This window comes from Protopterus annectens, chromosome 7.part0 (assembly GCF_019279795.1).
Source record: "Protopterus annectens isolate FY-2018-M chromosome 7.part0, PAN1.0, whole genome shotgun sequence".
Lineage (NCBI taxonomy): Eukaryota > Metazoa > Chordata > Ceratodontiformes > Protopteridae > Protopterus > Protopterus annectens.
Window position 1 is genome coordinate 1,252,728,883 of NC_056739.1, and position 18,859 is coordinate 1,252,747,741.

The 18,859-nt window shown below is 38.4% G+C and overlaps 1 protein-coding gene across 2 annotated transcripts in view; it reads left to right on the forward strand.

The window, feature by feature from the left end:
- MAP2K1 (mitogen-activated protein kinase kinase 1) overlaps positions 1–18,859 on the forward strand; it is a 1,005,884-nt gene that overhangs the window by 661,649 nt on the left and 325,376 nt on the right. The gene's annotated exons all lie outside the window — the stretch shown is intronic.

Here is an 18,859-nt window from a genome sequence, read left to right on the forward strand (position 1 = left end):
ATGTGGACATCCTACAGAAGGGCCTCACTGAGACGGATACCTCGTGTCAGAGGTATGGCCTCAAGCTCAATGCCAAAAAGTGCATTGTCATCCCCTTTGGTAAAAACTCTGTACCCGTGAACTACCACATAAATGGCGGTCTACTTAACATCAAATGTGTGATGAGACCTTGGGACCCAGATGGACAGTGGTCTCTCCTTTGATAATCACATCGCCACAGTAGTCAGGAAGTCCTTCTACACAGCACACCTCATCATAAAAGGGTTCTCATCCAGGAAAAAAGAGGTCATTATTCCCCTCTACTCATCCCTCATTAGACCCATTATAGAGTACAGTGCCCCTTTAGGAATGTACCTCACAAGACATCTGCAGCAGCTGGAAAAGCCATAGAAGTACCTCACAAAGAGGATTACTGGCCTCAAACAGATGCCCTACACTGACCATCTCAAAAAACTCCAGCTTTACTCTGTAGCATATCTGCCTAACATATAAAGCTATGTTAAACCCAGAGCTGTTGGACATGCTACACCTAAAGAAATCCCAATCACTCCAAGCTACATGCTGTAGGGACCTAAACCTTGTCACTACAATAAACAGGACATGCTGGAGGGATGGGATAGATTCCTGTCCCAGAGACTTTCTATGCTCTGGAACAAGCTACCCATCTGTGTCAAGCAAAATTCCTCATTAGCACTCTTCAAGAAAAATCTTCATGAGTGGATGGGAAATAGGAAATACACCCCAGGGATCACTTCTGTGGCTCTGCTCGACAGGGGCACAGGAAATTAACTTTCTTGGGTGGTGTAAGCCAGGGAACCTTGTTGGCTAGGCTTACTTAGGCCCTTGGGCTGATAGCCTAGTACCTACATATGAACTACAGATGGTCTTTTTGTAGATCAGCATATATAGTGCATACATCGCTTGATGCCAGAAGGAGATGATAACACGTTCTAGCCTGCCCTTTAAATGCATCCCAACCTTTCTTCTTATACATTCTGTATCTCTTTAATAACTTCTTGAATGCCTCTTTGGTTTCCCTGCTAAGTTGCCCATTTTGTTAGTCCATTCCACAAGTCTGCATCCCTCTGAAGAAGGGCTTTTGGTGTTGTATGAAATAGTCTGTATTCTGCTGCATGAACTCAGTCCTATCCCTCTCTGTCTATCCACTTTAAAATGCCCCTTCTTATTTTGGATCTTTTAAATTGTGTTTCAGCTGTAGCATGGGTATCAACATCCTCCAAGCAGAGGAAAGCTACTGAATCACCTATTTTATTCAAGGGACTTCTGGTGTTTAACAAAGCTTAACTTAATGTCTGATTTTTAAAACTGTGTATTTTTTTTTATTAAAAATTGAAGTTATCTAAAACTAGCCTGTGGAGATGGAGACAATGACTCCTCTGTATGTGACACCATCCTTAGCCACTCATTGAATGTAAAAATATCATCCTTATAATCAAGTACCAAATGAAGTGATGAGAGAATTTTGCTAACAGATCTGATGTCCCATGCTTGCAGGGATGTTTGATAATACCAACTCAAAAACAGATGAAACATAAATCCACAAAAATAAATAAAATACTTGGACACACGAACTTAATTCACCTTAACCTTACTTAACACTTTCATCATTTTTTTACTTCTTCAGAGTAATGATACACAGATTACAAAACACAAAATAAATAATGCAAATGCCACATGATCACAGACTAACAAATCAGGCAATGAAACTGACAAAACTAATACCATTGAAATGTTTACCACTAAAATATTTTCCTTTTATAAGAATTCGATTTTGGAACATAATTTATTTATATAGTATCATTAAAACCTGGACTCTGCTGCATTCAATAAAATCTGCCACTCCAGTTCCTTTTTGTTGAAAATAGCTTTAAAATCTCAACCCCTAGGATCAATGTTTACACTGTCCGAAAAAAAAAAAAAAACTTTTTGAAATTCTTACAAAGAACACTACGTGTTTTTATATATGTTATTGACAACTGACAAAGACAATGGGAGGTTTGTCGACTGTGTTTAGAAAAGCACATTTGCAAACATGTACTTGTATGCTACGAGCAGCCACCCTGAGTATGTAAACAACAATGTTATAGTAAATAAAACAGTAAGCATCTCCAAGTTAATTTCTGAGGATGAAATAATTTGAATGTGAAGTGGAGTTCTGTAGGATTTGTTCCTTACGTGGGGCTATAACAAAGTTAAGTGTTTAACATCACTGAAGAAATAAATAATAGACATGAAAAATATGGTCGTATTTAAAGGCAAACAGGACTGCTAACAACAGAGGTAGTGGTGATTAGTCGTCCGCTTTTGCATTTGCATGATTGCGATAAAGAAAGTGGCATGTAACAATAGAAAATTATACAGGGCCACAACAAGTTATACCAGTTATTGGGTGATAAACTTCCATTTATTAGTAAACAAGTGTGCCAGTGTAGGATATATTTATGTCTCCTAAGTATGCAACAACACCCAGAGGATTTAGAATTTTTGCTTGGACATGTTTGCATAGGTATTTGTATACCCCAAGCAGACTTCAAATAATTTTCCTCAGGTAGATAACAAATGTTGGAGTTGTGATGGGGAAGAAGGAGTTAACAGGGAACATGTTTATTGGGAATGTAATGTGTTTGTAGATTAAAAAAATTCCCTACTTGGTCATAAATATTGGGGTAGCAAATGGCTGCATCTAAGGAAATAATTATTTTAAGCTAGAACACAGAGTCTGAATTTCCTAGACATAGTATGGCCTTACTACGTTTAATTCTGTTGGCTATGAAACAATAAACAGTCAATAGAAAACGGAAATCAAAATGTAAACCAACTGTGTTTGTAGTATTGAATATGGTAAAAGAGATAAAAGAACTGTTAGAGGGATCTTTTGAAAAGGGAAGTAGCAAATTACACAGAAGTAAATAGAAACTGTGGGAACAATACATGCAGAATAATGTTCAGGAGGAGGTGTGAGATTTAAGATAAGGCAGGAATTTCAGTGATTGATGTCATGCTGGACTGAAAGACAGTTGTTATAAAGAAAGAAAACCTGTAATGAATAATGGGTGCAAATGGAAAAAAATTTTAATATGGTTTGTTTTCTTTCATGTTAATTTATGTGTGCCTATGTCTTAAGTGATATTTTAATAAAGGTGTTTAAAATAAAGAATGAAACAGGATTCCTCCATGAACTTAAATTTTCTCAAAAAAGTGTGCCAGTGTAAAGGATGTACTAAAAAAGCAAGCCACTTGTATAAGGAAGTTTTGAATAAACAGTTAAGTACTTTCATTTGTGTTTTTGTCATCAGTAGAGGTTTATAAATCAATTACCTGTCCTATGGTTGCAGGTTATGATAGAACCATTGGTGTAAAAAGACACTGTAGTTCACAGAATGCCTAGATTATGATCCAATATCAGGATAAAGATAAACATGTTAAATGCTTTTCACACTAGGGACATTGCCAGCCAGCAAAGAACAGCAGCAGAAGGCAAAACAGCTTTTAAAAGCTATAAGAACTTCACTCTGTTATACTTACAAACAAAATAGGAGGGTATATGTATGTCTCCCAAGTATGCAACAAAATCTAGAAGATTTATGATTTTTGCTATGGAAATGTTTACATAGATATTTTTATACCCCAAGTGGACTCCAGAGAATTTTTCCTCAGGTAGACAGCAAATGTTGGAGTGTAACAAGGAAGAAAGGGGTACTTGGGGATGGGTCTATATTAGAACATTGAAGTTTCAGAACTTTGAATGTTCTAATATCGAAAGTTGAAAATAGCGAAGTTACAGAAAACCAAATTCTTTCCTAGGGAAAGAATTGGTTGTCCGTTCCTGTCGCTTCGCTATTTTCAGCACTGTGGTGGAAAGTTACAGGTCGGGTTCAGGTAAGTGTGCGATTGTGTGAACGTGAGGGTTAGGGCGCGGGTCAGGTAAGTGTGCGAATGTGTGGACGTGAGGGTTAGGGTTAGGGCGCGGGTGAGGTGTGTGCAATAGTGATGGAAATTAGGGTTAGGGTTTGGGTTAAGGTAAGTGGATAGATAGTGGTGCATGTACAGTTTAGTGTAGGGTTAGATGTAAGATTTTAGGTGTATGTGTGTGGATTACTGTTTGTTTGGTGTGCTTGTGTTTTGGAACAGCAAACATTTTCCCTAGGAAAAAATTTGCTGTTCTGAATTTTCGATGTTTTCAGCTTTCGCTGAATAGGGGTCGATATTAGAACATTCAAAGTTCTGAAACTTTGATGTTCTAATATAGACCCCTTGGGAGAACATATTTTCTGGGAATGAGGTTGGTTGGCAGACTTTAAGGATTCCTTTGAGGTGCACTTTCGGATATGCTGGGTGGGCGGATTGGTGTGACAAGGGAGATGATTTTTCTGAGCTAGGATACAGAATTGAAATTGCCTAGACATGGTAAGGCCTTGCGTGTCTAATTATGCTGGCTGCCAAAAAAGCAATTACTAGAAAATGGAAATCAAAATCTAAACCAGCTATATTAGAAGCAGTGAATCTAGTAACAGAGGTAAAACAACTAGAATTGAGATCTTTAGCAAAGGGTAGGAGCAAACTACTTAGGAAGAAAATGGGAATTGTGGGAACAAATACATACTGGGGAGGAATGAGGTTTAAAAGAAGGCAGGACTTAAATCCCCTATGAAATGTTTGACTGAAAATGATTGGGTAGATTATAAGTGATGTATAATGTTTGCAACTGGTTGTGTGTCAGTATGGTTTGTGATGTAAAATGCTTGCAACTAGGATTGTGTCAGTGTGGTTAATTTTCATGAATGTAAATGTATGATTGCTATGTGGTAAGTGATGGTTTAATAAAGATGTTTCTTGTTTAAAGAAATGGCCAGGAATTGAATAATTTATGTAATGTTGCTTAGGATATATAGCAATATATGTGTAAAGTATAATGTTTGTTAATGTTCATTTTAATACAGTTTGATTACTGTGTATACATGTAAATTTGCCTGTGTCACAAGCGATAATTCAGTAAAGGTGTTTAAAAAAAGTGTGGCAGAATAAAATGTCGAACAACTTTTAAACCTTGTCATTTTGCAGAGGGCCACTTTGTTTCTGTCTGCTGTCTCTTTGATAGCACTGAAGTGTTTTAGTAGCTTTTAAAGGCTTTGAAAGCCAGTAAAACATTTCCCACTCCTGCACTTTTTTGCTTAACAGCCCTAACTGGTAGTTCATGGAACAGGTAAGGCAGCTGTGTTGGCAGCATGGATGCTTCGCTCTCAAGGTGAATTTCTGGGCATCTATGTCTGGAGCATATAATTTGCTTGTTATGATCAGACACCCAAACATAATCCTCTGTTTAATTGCTTGTCTTCAGGAATAGTCTATTTGGCAGGTTCTGATTCATGCTAAACATTTTATGTAGGCAAAACTTTGCATAAAACTAAGAGAATTTATGAACGTTTTGTTAAAATCATAAATAAATAACATTAAGAATTTACCTTATATGCCTTTAGTCAGGAACAACACTTCAGGATGTGCAAACAGAAATTTTATTTTTACAGCGCTGAGAGATGGTCTTCATAGCAGATGTCAAAATAGTCTCTCTGAACAGAGACAAACCACATTTTTTTATCCAACTGCTCATGCAATTTCATGATGTTATAATGACTGTGTCCTATAGAAAACTTTGCAGATGTTCTCATCTCTCATGATTTTTGTCTTACACTTCACGTGAACACCTTCCTATACATGATTCACCTACTTCCAAAGGGTCTTGTTTCTGACCTTGGATGTTTCAAACCTGATCTAGCAGCAACGCACTCTTAGACTGGAGGCATCAGGCTAACAAATTCCTTTTTGTATAACTACATGCCTCACTTCATGCAGCACGTACTGTTCTCTCTTATTACATACTAAAAGAATGCAGTTAAAAAAAAACAGCAATACTGTAGCTTATGAAGCTGTATTTTCCCAGCCCTGCATACAAATTACATTTGCTTTTTAACAATCATATTATAGCATCATTAATAAACTGAAATTAATATACATTTTAATAAGCTGGTCTTGTCCCATAATAGTGTTCTCCCTTTGACATTATTAGTGTCATACCATAAATATAATTATATTTTTATTTTTCTTAACTTGATAAAATACGCCTCAGCGTCATCGTAGTTATCATTATTTTTTTGTTAAAATAGAACCGTCATTGATTTGTGCATGCAGTGGCATTTCTTGTGCAGGTGAGGTTAAACATCTTGTAATCACTGCCTTTGGAATAGAAAATACCAAAATGATCACAAATATAGTAAAAAGTACAATGGCAATACCCTGGATTATGCTAGTTTCCAGGCTACCAAAAATACTGCCCTTTGTTCCATGAAGTTTGACATTTTTTTCTGTTTAGCATGATAGTGACTAATATATGAACAGCAACGACTCCTTATGAGGGCACATGGCCCTCCCCCCCTTTTGCAGCAAGCATTATATAAAGTGCCATTTGATTTTGTAACACCCCAGTTCGCATTTCATTCATTTTTCAATTTGCCATCCTGATGTGATGTGAAGTTTTGTTGGCCACCTCCTGTAGAATTTGGGCACGTATGGTGATTTCAAGCATTAGGTTAGCATTGCCACCTCACAGCAAGAGGTTCTCCGTTCGATCCCGGCTGGGGGTGCCTTCAGTCTGCATGTCATCCATGTCCTCCCTGTGGGTTCTGGGGGTCCCTCGGGGTTCCTCGTTTCTCCCCATCCCAAAGACATGCTTCAGGTGGATTGGACACTCTAAATTGGCCCTAGGTGTGTGTGTGAGTGTGCCTTCTGTGGAAGGTTGGGCGCTGGCAACCTCGACACTGTAAACTAAAACTCCACTGCAAATTGCGGACATGGTGATCCGGCTGTGGCTTACCCCCCGGAAAAAAAAGAAGAAGAAGAAGATGGTGATTTCAAGCATTGTTCTTTTCACTCCATACCCAGGATTAAAAATTGAAAATACTTGCTCAGTTCAGTGGATTGCTTGCTTATTTCTTAGTCTACCTGCTGGTGGGTGTTCAAAATGTTAAATAGAAGGAGTAATATAGCCCACAAAGCAACATCCAGACCAGTCTGTAGGCAACCAGGGGTAGGCACGATTACCACAGATGATGTAACAGTCACTTATTATGCCCATGCCACACCCCCAGTCATAGCTTTTTAAGTGCAAAGAGTTTTATAAACTTTCATGCCTGGTGTCATTACATTTGCTTTTTCCTACTGATATAATCCCATTTCTGGCATAACATTTGTCTCCGTGATGTGCGGTTGCAAGTTGGAGACACAACCTTTGAAAAATCAGTTACATTACGCCAGGTTAAGCTGATGGTTATTAAGGTCCTTTACAAATGACACCTGTGATGCAGGGATAGGAATCATAGGAATCCCTGCCTTAGAATGAGGTACATGCAAACATATTTAGCAGTTTGTTTTGTTTAGATTTTTAGCATATTGTCGAAGGACCAGCAAGAAACTGTTTTCTCTCAACCAGTTTATAGAAGGAAACAGCAGCAGAAACAAAGCAAAAGTATCTGTTGTCACTGGATTCATCATGGACTGCTACTGAAGTTGAGCTTCTCACTGGGCAGATGATTTATCTGTCACACCTCGATCTCCGTCTGTTGGCTGCGATGATTCATCTGGGATCCCCACATGACAAGTCTTCTTGCAATGAGATGAAAGGATCCACGTTGGTAGTCTTGCACAGCGAACTGCAGTCATTAGCAGGACCTGAAAAGGCCCCTGCCACCTTGGACTGAGGCAGATGTTCATCGTGTTTCACTGTTGCAGTCCTGACTGTAGGGTTCTCCCCTGCCGGCAGGCAGTCCTCGGTCGGCCAGAATCCCAAAGTCTGGGTCCAGCGTCGGCTGTTCAGCCATGCTCCCTGACGTCAGAGCACCAGGAGTACAAAGCTGACAGCCGACGCCATGTTCTCCAGTCTTTCTTGCCGTGCGGTGATAGCAGTTCACAAGTGCCGGTCGGCTGACTCCTGACAATTGGCAGTTTTTCTGCTGGAAAATTTTTTATGTAGACCCAATCAGCCGGGTGTAGTTGATGACAGGGTTGGTCAGGAGGCTTTGATAGCGCTGCTTTTACTGTTTGATGATATTGCTGCAAAAGTTTGAGGAGTCTCCTACAATAGCAAATCAGAGCATCTGACAAAGTTAAGTCAGCATTTTTCACTGGAGGGTTAGCTGGAAGAGCCATGGGTCTTTTCATTAATATCTTATATGGACTCAATTTCCTGGTGGCATTCAGTGAGACCCTCATACTCATCAATGCAAAGGGAAGGGCTTCGGACCACTTTAAGTTGGTTTCAGCACACATTTTTTAAATGTTATTTTAAGGGTCCTGTTTGCCCTTTCCACTAATCCAGATGACTGGAGATGGTTGGGACAGTGAAGACTTAACTTAGTATTAAAAGCTTTACATAACTCTTTAAACAGATTATTATTAAAATGAGTTCCCTGGTAACAATGCTGGGTATACCAAATCTCGGCATATAATCAGATAATTTTTTTTTTTTTTTTTTTTTAGTAACTATGACTGCATAAACTTTGCGACATGGGTAAGCTTTCACCCATGCTGAGAACATATACACTACCATGAAAATCAATTGTAAATGATTAGTCTTAGGCATCTGGATGAAAGTGGAGGTAAACATGCAGCCTTACTGCTGGCATGTTTACTTACATTATATTTTAATTGTACACTATAATTTCATACATACTGAAGTATCAAAGCGGAGACATGAGGGGTATACCAACTTCTGGTAGTTTGATTAAATAAAGCTGTCTTACCTGTATGGGCCAGTAGATGATATGCTCTTACCAGATACGTTAACAAAGGGGCAGGAGCCACCAGTTGGCCGTCCTGATGTTGCCATATGCCATCAGAGGATTTTCTGCATCCATCCTTGAGCCACCTCAGAACTACTCCCTGTGATGCTTCAGCTTGAAAGGCTGACAACTTTGCAAAATAAAACATTATTATTGTAGTTTGTTGCTGTCAACATGCTTATTTAGCAGCTTGGTCTGCTAAGTTATTGCCCTTTATTATAGCATCTATTGGCACAACATTTGATTACAGACAGCTTTTTAGGTAACAAAAGTGCATCTAACAATGATTTAATGTACCCTGAATTTTTAATTTGATTTCCTGAAGAGGTTAAAAGCCCTCTCTCTCTCTCTCTCTCTCTCCAAAGTTGCTCATAGTCATGTACCATCCTGAAAGCATAACGGCTGTCTGTAAAAATATTGGCCACCTTGTCTTAGGCTAACTCACAGGCTTTTTGGAAAGTCACTACCGCAGCTATTTGAGCAGAGAGAACACCCTCTAATCTTTGTTGCAACAATATTGTTTCTTCAGTGCAGACTGCTATTCCCGAGCTTAACTTTCCTGTTTGATCTCTTCAACAGGAACCATCCACAAACAGATGCATGTCAGCATTGGGTATAGGAGTGTCCTTTAAGTCCTCCCTAGGAGAAAGCAAATAGTTACACACACACAATCATGCTCTTCACTATCCTCAGCAGTAGGCAAAAGAGATGCAGGATTTAGAACAGGACAGCGGATCAGAGAAATAGATGGATCCAAAAGAAGTGTAAGTTCATATCTAGTTAGACATGCAGTCAAGAAGGGATGAGTTTTATTTTAAGTAATAAAGATGATTCAGAGTGATGGATAGCTACTGTAAGGTCCTACTCTGAGATATTAAATGACCAAGATAACGTATCTGAGGTAACCATAGCTGTAATCTTTTTTGTTGACACTTTGTCCTTTTTTTGCAAGGATAGTCAGAAGATGCAAGGTGTTTTCTGCAAGGATAGTCAGAAGATGCAAGGTATTCTGTTAACACTGCTGAAAGGAATTTGGTGCTATCAATAAATCATGTACATATTGTACTAACACAGACCCACCCAGAAATGTCACATTCTCCAAATCTTTTGTAGAATTTGAGAAAATAATGAAGAAGATTCAGTATATCCTTGTGGCAACAGTGTCCAGGTATATTGTTGTCCCTAATAAGTGAAAGCAAACAAAAATTGACTGTCAGGGTGAATTGGTATAGAAAGGAATGCTGAACATAAATCTATCACAGAAATTTAATTAGCTGTAGGTGGTATGGAACTCCGTATTGTTGCTGGATTTGGAACAACAGGAAAAGTAGGTAGCACTGCATTACTTTACAGCCCTTAAGTCTTGTACAAAGTATCCTTTCCTGGCTTTTTCACTTGAAAAATAGGAGTATTACAAGGGCTTTTAACTAGTATTATTATTCCTTGATGTATTGGAGACTGAATTACAGGTTTGATTCCCTGCTCTGCTTCCGGCTTTAGTGGATATTGAGGAACTCTGGGGAGAGCTTTTGATGGATTTAATTTTATTTTTACTGGTTTTGCTGATTTCAGTATACCTACTTCATTTGCATGCTTAGCCCACAAGTTGGCAGGTACCTGCTGTAGTAACTCTTTATTTGCCTGTATGCTTCCAGCAGGCTGTTCTTCAGCTTATGCTAAAACTGCCAATACTTCCCCCTCTGATTCTGTTGGAACATTTAGATACACCCCTTCTGGGGTACAGTAAATAGTACAACCCAGCTTACATAACAAATCTCTTCCTAGTAGGTTTACTGGTGCAGTAGCACGCAAAAGAAAAGAATGCTTTTCTTCAATTAGACCTAAAGAAATGGGGATGGGTTCTGAAACAGGATACGTAACAGTAGCATTTGTTACACCAACTGCCTTTACTTTGTTTTTATATTGGTATTTAACTGTCTGAAGTAACTTTTAATACAGACCTAGTGTTGCCAGTTTTACCAAGAATAGAATTGGCTTTGCATTTATCTTTACTTTAACATAGGGTCATAGGGTCTTTTAGTGGCAGCAAAGGGATTAAGATTTATTTTTTATTACCCTGCCATAGTCAGTACGGTGATTTGCAGCACTTAGTATGTACTAAGTCTTTTTCCTGCCAGTCTATAAGCACTTGTTTCATTTGATTTTTGTACAGGGTTTGCAAACCCTGCACGAAGGCAGTTGCAATAGCTGGTTTAGCTTGTTCATTTGGATCTGGCATTTCTAAATATTTAGCAGACACTGCTTTAATCAAATAATCTGCAGGGGCTTTCTCTTTATTTTGCCTACATGCCTGACACACTTGTGTAATTTACCATTGCTATCCTTTTATTTGTTAGTGCATTTTCTGTGGGAATAAAATTTATTTTAGCCTTTTTAAGTAACTGTGTTTTTATTTCATTGGAGTAACTTTCCGAAGCATCTGGTTTAAATCTGTCAGAGTAGGGTTGCAATAGTTTTTTTTTTTTCAATTCATATGGATGGGGGTTTTTTTTCCACTTAGAAAGCTTTTAGACATAATATGCAAATCAGCATTAGCCCCCACCCCATTTTTTAAAGGCGCCAAAGAAATCTTCTGCAGAGGCAACAGCCTCTTGTCCTACCCTATCATGTGAGTGCTTGTGATGAGCTATAGGAGTGTCAAACACTACTGCTCCTGCTGGAAAGGTAGTAGCCTGTTGAGAATGACAGGAAGAAAGAAGGGAAAAAAACGTAATTGCAGATGCTGTTCTAAAGATGAGAGCTAACAGCAGAACTAAGCTGAGATGTAACAGTGCCATGCTGACCTTGTGCTCAAAAAATGCAAAGGTCTGAGAAACAGCAGAATCTTGTACAGGGGCCTCCCGTACCTGTACATATGGGGGTGGGGTGCAGTAGCTACTGGATGATTATCATCCTCTTTAGACATTTCTGCTTTTTGACCATTTTCAGTTTGTTCCAAACTTGCTAAGACAGGATAAAGGGATCCCTTTTTACTGGTCTGTACTGCCTTTTTAACCTCTCTTACTTGTTGAAAAAAATTCTTATTAACATCCTGCAACCCTCTTAATGCTGACTCCTTTTCCCTTTTAAGTGCTTTACTGTACCAAGAATAAAATGCTGTCATTTGTTCCCCACTTACTTTGCTTTTTTTTTTCCAAAATGCCTTTCAGTGTCAGCAATTTAGTCTTATCATAAGTTCCATTTAATGGAAATACCCCACCAGCACAATTCTTAGTAAGCTGAAACCAGTCATACAGATATTTACAACTTTCCTTCCTATAATTAAAATACATAAAATATGCAGGTGTTCCCTTTTCAGGGATTTGATCTTGCTTGCTTATCTTTGCTCCCATTTTTCTTATTTTATAAATCAGTAATAATAAAAATGTTAGGCTTACCTTACAACTCCTGGATCCTGGCAATTCCAAAGACAGAAGATAACTGTAGTAATCCACACACCATACAAGGAGGGAAGGGTAGGAAGTCTGTCACTGTGCAGCAACAGTGGAGAGGTTTCGAGCAGCCTTTTCTCACAGCACCCCCTTACTTTCATCCCTGCGCTAGCTCAAACGTTATAGCTCCAGCATTGCAGTCGGTATAACGGGCAGATAGGTACTGTGTCCAGAACTGACCACTCTTTCAGACCCACTGAGGGTACTTTCACACAATCACACTGTTAAGGCCCAACGTGCTTTTGGGCTCATGAATTTATTTTAACAACTCATACCTCTACGTCCTATTATGCGGTAAGCTCATAAATTTGTTTTAACAGTATAGTCTATGTCCCAATCATGATATGGGCTTATGAACTTGTTGTATAGTCTACTTCCCAATCATGCGGTGGGCTCATGAACTTGTTTTAACTTTACAGTCTACGTCCCAATCATGCGGTGGGCTCATGAACTTGTTTTAACTTTATTTTTAGCTTTTAACTTTTTCTCTTCTTTCTCTCATACATTCATACATTGACAGAATAAAAACATCTCTCATACTTCTTACCTTTCAATCCTGAGGGTACCGCCCTCAACACAAGGTGTACATACATTTACTATACTCATTTACTGTGGGGTCCTCCCAATATTACTTGTATATCTTACAACCACTCAGTCAAACAAAAACACAGTCATGAAGTTATACTACAAACATAGTCATGCACTTACATTTGCTAAAATTGTCAAAAAAAAAGAAGAAGAAAAAAACACAAACCAACCCTTTTCCTCCTTACAGAAAATTTCCCTGCCAAGGGTAGTATGTTTGCACACCCTGAATAGCTGCACATCTGAGTTTCTGACTATTCCATACAAAGCAGTGTGAAACTCACAGAAAATCTGTGAAGGGCCCTATTCCAGAACTGCCCTGCAGCAATACCAAAGTTCAGATCCAGAGAACGGCACCAAATTGTTAAAGTCATAAATAAATAACATTAAGAATTTACCTTATATGCCTTTAGTCAGGAACAACACTTCAGGATGTGCAAACAGAAATTTTATTTTTACAGCGCTGGGAGACGGCCTTCATAGCAGCTGTCAAAATAGTCTCTGAATAGAGACAAACCACATTTTTATACATTTTTCTTATCAAACTGCTCATGCAATTTCATGACGTTATAATGACTGTGTCCTATAGAAAACTTTGCAAATGTTCTCATCCCTTTTGATTTTCGTCTTAGACTTCACGTGAACACCTTCCTATACATGATTCACCTACTTCCAAAGGGTCTTGTTTCTGACCTTGGATGTTTCAAACCTGCTCTAGCAACAACGCACTCTTAGCCTGGAGGAGTCAGGTTAACAAATTCCTTTTTGTATAACTACATGCCTCACTTCATGCAACACATACTATTCTCTCTTATTACATACTAAAAGAATGCAGTTAAAAAAACAGCAATACTGTAGCTTATGAAGCTGTATTTTTCCCAGACCTGCATACTAATTATATTTGCTTTTTAACAATCATAAACCCGCGGTGGTGGTGCTGCGGTAGCGTTGTTGCCTCACAGTAAGACGCTGTCCGGTTCGATTCTCAGCTAGAGCGTCTTCTGCGTGGAGATATGCGTGAATGGGCATACCTTCATTAAAGGTTGTGCGTCAGGGCTGGTAACTCGGCACGTAAAAATCATCTACCAATCATTAGCGGACTGGAGTTCCGCTGTGGCGACCCCTAACCAGGAAAAGCCGAAAGACACAAACAAACAAATTATAGCATCATTAATAAACTGAAATTAATATACATTTTAATAAGCTGATCTTGTCCCATAACATTTGTTGCAATACTTACAATAATCTGGATATGCTTTATACAGACATGATGTTCTTTGCAAGTATTTCAAAATAAGTTCATCTTTTTGTTTTGGACAGTGTAAATATTGGTCCCAGGTATGGAGATTTTCAGTGTTTTGAACAAAAATGAGTTGGAGTGGCAGATTTTACTGAATGCAAAAGTAATGGGTTTAAATGATGCTATATCAATTATGTGTGTTTTAAAGTTGAATTTCTGTAAAAGGAAAATATTTTAATGGCGAACATTTCAATGGTATTATTTCTTATCAGTTTCTTTGCTGATTTCTTTATTTTGTGCTGAAGTTCACATGTGGACAAATGCGCTTATGGATTAAAACACATTTTGCACATGTTTTGAACTTTCTTAGTGTCTGCAAGTTTATTTTTGGTTCTGTTTAGTGGTATTGCAGACAGATCTTTTTTGTTTTGTTATTTTATGCTTTGTAGTCTGTGTTTCATTACCATGAAGAAGTCAGTAAATGACAAAAGTGCTAAATAAAGTTAATTTGTAATATATGCATGTTTGATAATGTAACCATATCCTATTCCATATTGAGAAGGTGAAACTTTTACAGATTGTTCACAAACATGTACAAAGACTCTGTCACATTTAGCCTTAATCACTTTTAAACTACTTGAGATGCCCCTTTTTTGTGGTATCAGGCTGGTATGTCACTAGTTCGGGCTCTTTACTAGGTCCATTGAGGTGTCTGTTTTACTCACAGGGGCTTCAGCAGTTGCTAGGATGTGTTAGGATTACCAGGTTGTAGTCTACACTACGGACTGTTGATTCAGGTTTGGTTTACTTTTATCCACAAGTGTTCTGTTTTTGTGGAGTATCCTCACTGTTGTGGTATGGTAACTGAATGTTTGAGTTACTGTGGTCAGCTGTGTATATAATATGTTGTGCGTTTGAAGTTCTGGTGGTGGTGTGCTTGTAGCTTAAGCATTTGTGGGTATATCCTTCAGCACCTCTGCGCAGGTGTGTCTGAGACAGGGTAGGTTTGCTGCTGAGTTTTACTGCAGTATTTTGGATATACCTAAGCAATTCTCGGATAGGTCATGCCAAAGATGAGTGTATTTCGTGTGAAAATTAAGTAGTTCTTACACTGCTTTACATCACTGTTGTATGTCAAGTCTTTGAAAGCTAACTCATGACATGGCTCCATAAGTAAAGTAAGATATTTGTGTAAAAACACAACTTGGATAAATGTTCATTCCCTTCCCTACTGTAATCTGCTGCTTTTTCTGCTTTGGTAAAATAAGCAAAGTTACCCCCAGTATGTGAAATCTCAGTTTTTGGCTGTATGTCTTTTCCATACAAAATTTCCAGCTTCTAAAATATATTTACCCCAAAAAGCACTACTTGTCCAGCCATCTCGAGTGTAGTCAGTATTTTTGTGTTTGTGGGAGCTGTGACAGCCCTGCTGTGGGCCAGTAATCAAGGACCCTGAATCCTCCTGATTGATACCAGCGAGGGACGTTCACTTGGAACATAAATGGATACACACAGTATTTCCAGATGCAGCTGTGTGTGCCAAGCAAAATTTCCCTTAAGAGCACACAAGGAACACACTCAGTCCAGGGTCTGAATTTATCTGTCTGTCTCCCTTCAAGTTTCTAGTAAGACTCCCCACTGACACAGCTATAGAGCTGAGTCCTCAGTCGAGTGTCTGAGCCAAGTCCTTGAGCACCCTCTCTGTGAAACCAGTGCTTTGTGTCCTTGCTCCAAATAGCTGAAGCACACACACTGAGATTTGAATTTCACACACACGCGCACACACACACACACACACACACACACACCTGAGAAAGGTTGGCACAGATTTATAACTGTGCCCCCTTCTGCCCAAACTATACGGTAGTTACTCCCACCAGACACTCCAAAGCCAGCTACTCTAAGTCTCTTACAATGGCACTCAATTATAATGAGTGAAGTTAATATTAGTACAAATGGTAGTGTTTTGACTAATGCAGTAAGGCTTTCAAGAGTGGCCACAGAGTCACCAAATAGATACGAGTACTCTCAAAGGTTAATATATTCTCTAAAGGACCAGCCACAATGAAAAGTTTAAATATATTTAATAATAAATTATAAAAGAACATGAAAATACTAAATATCTGTTTACAGTAAACACCAGAGTTTGTCATAGGAAATATTAAAATAACATAGATGAATAGATTTACACAGATACAGAGAAACAGTACTTAACTAATCTCACTATATTTTCATGACTGATCTAAAGAATAACTATTCCCTGGTCACTTACTAGAGCAAGGCAAGATGAAGTAGGTGAGGGTCCTTCTGTGTCAAGTTTCAAAAACAGATTGCTTTGAGATTCAGTCTCATCTAGTTAAAAAACATCATTTCGGTGATGGATTACAGAATGACATCACATACATCACGTCATCTGACTTCTTGTTCCCATGCTACCCCCTTTCCTATCTCACACATATGTGTCAATAATGCACACCTATAGAGCTTTGCTAATATCTGTTGCAACTTCTGGAAGTTATACAACAACAAAACATTTCCACTGTTCTACAGGAGCTAATAAACCATTCTCTGGCACAGACATTTTGTCTCTGGCTGCAGTCAGAACTGTAAGATACAATTTTTATGGCCTAAATTAAGTAATTTAATTTCTTACTATTTTTTCAAAGTTAGTTGGACTGAGATTAACCTCTTTTCATCCAGTATCCTCTGTTAACATATATGCATTTCCTCAGTTACCACAGTACAGTCTGATATAAATGTATATTTATTTTCTGTCCAGCAGGACACAATGTTGATACATTTTTAACACAAGCAACATTACAAATGCATTTTCATCATAAACATCTGTACAAATCAGTTTGACATAGAAATGACATACAGTTATTTACAAAATTCCAGCTAGCTGTGCTGGCATATGTTAACACATCCACTGCTATACTTCTGCTGGCATAGCTGGCAATACCTCACATTGTCACAGGGGCTGTTTTGGTGACCACAAGAACTGTGGATGGATTTAACAGGGTGTTCGAAATTACATGGCTGTGAATCTTCAAATACAAGTGATTATTATGATCTGTATACCACTAAATAACATCTAGTCTCAGTTATTAGCCTCAAAATAATTTTCCCATTACCTTTGCTTTTGCTAGCTAACTGGCAGCTTTTCCTACATTGTCAGTTAGCATTTTTGTCCTTTTGTTCCACTGAGAGTGCACCACATCACCCCATGGGAGCCCATTTCCCTAGTGGAAATCTGCCTTCATAATGCCCTCATCTTAGTATGTAGTGCCCTCATCCTGTCATCTGGAGCACTTGTTATCACCCCATGGTGCAGTTTGGATTTCCTGTCACACACACTTTGTCTTGTGAGCTGGCATTGGGGAAAAGCTAGCAATCATAAGGGCTGTATTTATGATTGGCTAGGTATTTTTTCACACAGCTCCTTTTTCCAGCATTGAGCTCAGAGCATGCATTGCATTCAGTTTCTCTTACATCCCTCCCTAACATTGTGCACTGCTTGATGAGCCTGATTGCCTGCTGTCAACCATTCCTATCCTGATACACCACCTGGTCTCCACTATATGGCAGTTCCACAGTAACTGATGCTGCTTCATTCCTGGGGCACCAGCTACTTCTGCCCTCTCCTCCCCTTGTTTCTTCTCCCAGAGTCACTTAGACCCATGTTGGCTGAAGTAGTAGGTGTCTTTGCTGCACACCTGATCTGGAAACAACTTCCCAGATTTTTACACAAGCCTGATGGCAACTCCGTTGTTTCCACTGCCTGTGAAGCAGATTGGTTTCATAATTTCTTTTATTTCTTTTCAAGTTTACAAAACTATGATTTTTTTTGTAGATTCTGAGTAACCTTTTAACACCTTCTTGCAAGACAAAACATTTTTATAAATAAAACACCATCCAAAATGCTGTTTTATTTATATAAGAGCTTGTACTTTGAATGTGATATATTCATTATTATTTTAAACTGACCAAGAAGTGTTGGGCATGGATATGGAACTGAATATTTTGACCTCTTCCCCTCCCTTTTCCTCACATTTTTCTGTCTGAAAAGAATATTTGAAACATGTTGTAATGGATTTAGGCTTATAATGGGACATTATACAAGCTTCCTTTAAATGGTTTTCACTTATTTGTCTCCCAAAAGTGCCTTTTATATAAACGTATGCAGAGAAAGCCAAATGAAACTGATAATTTGTGGTTTTCCACAAGTCTTGGTATGCCTGCATCATTCAGAGGTTTTCTCCAGATGACACCACCTCAGTTTTGGACACATGCAGTTATTTCTAAAACTTCACACTTCTACAGCAGAAGAAACCAAGGAGTACTACATAAAAGAATACAGAAATAGAGTTGCCTAGCAACAAATGACATCCTTTATCAGAGCATGAGTTTCTAATAAAAGCAGAAGTGCATTTTAGGTTATGTATACTCCTGCTGTCAACTTATAAGGGTACTTCCTTATAAAAAGGATATAATTTCTAGCTTTTAAGGGAGCTTTAATTGCTGGTTTGGTTGGAATAGTGTACAGACTTGTAGCAGAAGTTTTTTTTTTTTTTTAGGTATCCAGAATGACCGTTTCAGGCTTCTTACTTAAATGTCCAACATTACCTTTAGCCATTTTCTCTGTATTATGTTGTAAATGAGTTTTTATCACACAAGTAATGCTTGAAAATTTGAAAGAATGTTCTAAAGAGAGTAAGTATTCAGTTTCT